The following is a 2,294-nucleotide window of genomic DNA, read 5'->3' as shown; positions in this document are numbered from 1 at the left end:
ATCGCTTACCATCAAAAGCTTTTTCACCTCCGATTTCAAGCCGCTTAGACTATGATGTTGGTACTGACTAAGCATCGGTGTGATACTCCTTACTGCCCACCGGAAGTTTTATCCTACAGCCAATAGTTTTCAAAAGCTTTAAGCTCCGAAGCATATACAGGCAAAGAACCACCAGTAATACTGATCAGTTTCCTTGGTAAACTCTTTACTTTATGGTCTTGCAACAAACGTATCTCCTTGTACATATATCCCCCCCTCCCCTCTGTATGATATAGTCCATCCGAAGACTGCATTATATGCTCTATGCCACAAAAGCTCATATTCCACAGTTTCCATGGCGATATTCTACTCTTTGCTCTTACTACATGCCGAGTGCTTTTCATTTTGCTTGACGAGCCCGTATTTGTTGTTTTCAAAATTCTCCCATAACTTTAAATACGAAATAATTATCAGTTCGGTTTTCGCTAGACAGGTTCAGAGGCTCGAAAATGTTTTTTATAAGTGAGATGTTAATGGTAATCTTACCATAAGCCGATTACTTTTTAGTTTGCTTGACGAACCCTTATTTTTTTAGCCCGATAACTTTATATACAAAATGCTTATCAGTTCGCTATATGTTTCTTAGACAGCTTCAGAGGCTTCAGTCTTTTATAAGTGAGATTACCAATCAGTGCCTTATCTCAAACTATTTAAAGGTTGTGGCAGCAATGATTCGCGGGATCTATGAAATCATAGCTTCACTTGGTTCCTACTTCTTTGAAACGTTTGCGTGAATCCGAAAGTAAATGTTCCAGAGAACGTAATTTTGCTTTAAATTTTTTAGGGTTTTTATTACATCCAGCCGAAGGAGGAAGCAATTGGAATCAGCGTCAATTGTTGTATCTATTAGAAGTGCTCGTCTTCTTCCTCCTGCACAGAATAGGAACGCCTTCCAAGCTTTATAGAGAATACCGAGTTCTTAAATGAATATGTGTACCTGTAGAATTCAGAAAAGGATGTTAAGATTAAACATTTACCTGCAATCGTTGTCCTCGGGACCGTAGGTTTATGACTTAAGCTTATTTCTCAGTGAAAATGTTGATTCACGCACTGCCCGTCCCTCGTTTTCTCAGAAAACTGTTAGGAATCAGTTTATACATTCGGCAGACTATATACAGCTCGCTCACTAAAGCTTAGATCAATGAGATGGGAAGTTGTAAGTTAGCCAGTTCAGCAGCTTTGCCATTTTCCACCCACGGCGGCTCGTTTATCAAATTTAAGCTATTGTGATCCGCGCATCCTAGTTGCCACCTTCACAAAGTTCTGCACGGGCTTGCGCCCAGTTCTATTTTGTTTTTTTTTTTTGCAGCTCGCTCATTAAAATCTGTGCCACTGAAATGTCTGATGGGATAGAGTTGAAATCTTTAAAAGACTGCGCTTTGTCCACTATCCATGGAAGTGCGGCTTGACAGGCTCCTCATTCAAATTGGTATCATTGACATCCGATGGAACCGACTAACCACCTTGAGAATACTCCATTCCAAATCCATTTTGCCATTATAGAGTTCAAAAAAAAAAAAAAAAAAACTCAAAGCTCGCTTTCTAAAAGCCACCATATATTCGAGGAGCTCTTTATTCGTAGTCAATGCTTGAAACTCTGCTGACTTGGCGACGTCGACGAAACTGCAGAAAACCTGAGAAGATTCCTATGCTCTAAGACCAAAGTGTCTCTCTATGTTAGATATACAGTCATGCAATGCATAATCCCTAACGCTTGTCCTTGTTTGAAGATAAAGTTCATGCTCTCTCTGTCTCTCTCTCATTTCCGGGATACAATTTTCCGAATTGGAAAATAACAACGCATTTTTTCACTTTTTAAAATATTTAATAAATACTCATGCATATGCATGTATTTATTCATATAATATGTGTATGTGTATGCATACCTTCGCCATTTAACTTGCCTGGAGTGAGAAAAGCGAGATAAAACCACTGACTACGCAGAGAGCTTACGATGTGTTATCGATTAAATATCGATTTATATATGCTTCGATATTATAAATAGCACATTTAAATTGGTGTTTATGTGTATGTGTGCGTGTGCAGATCATACAAAGGCGCGTGAAATATTTTTTTTACTTCAAAAAAATGTAGAAAAATACAATTTTTTATAATTATTTAGTACGCCATGGAAATGTAGATATGTAAATAACTGCAAAATATTTCATAGTCAAATGTGATAACTTTCTTGTAATATTTTTATGTTTACTGAGTAGAAAACTTGTTTTCAATTAATTACCAAAAGTAATATTAAT

Source organism: Bactrocera latifrons, unplaced genomic scaffold (genome assembly GCF_001853355.1).
Source record: "Bactrocera latifrons isolate USDA-ARS-PBARC rearing strain unplaced genomic scaffold, ASM185335v1 scaffold_4, whole genome shotgun sequence".
NCBI lineage: Eukaryota > Metazoa > Arthropoda > Insecta > Diptera > Tephritidae > Bactrocera > Bactrocera latifrons.
Note: the sequence above shows the minus strand (reverse complement) of the source record.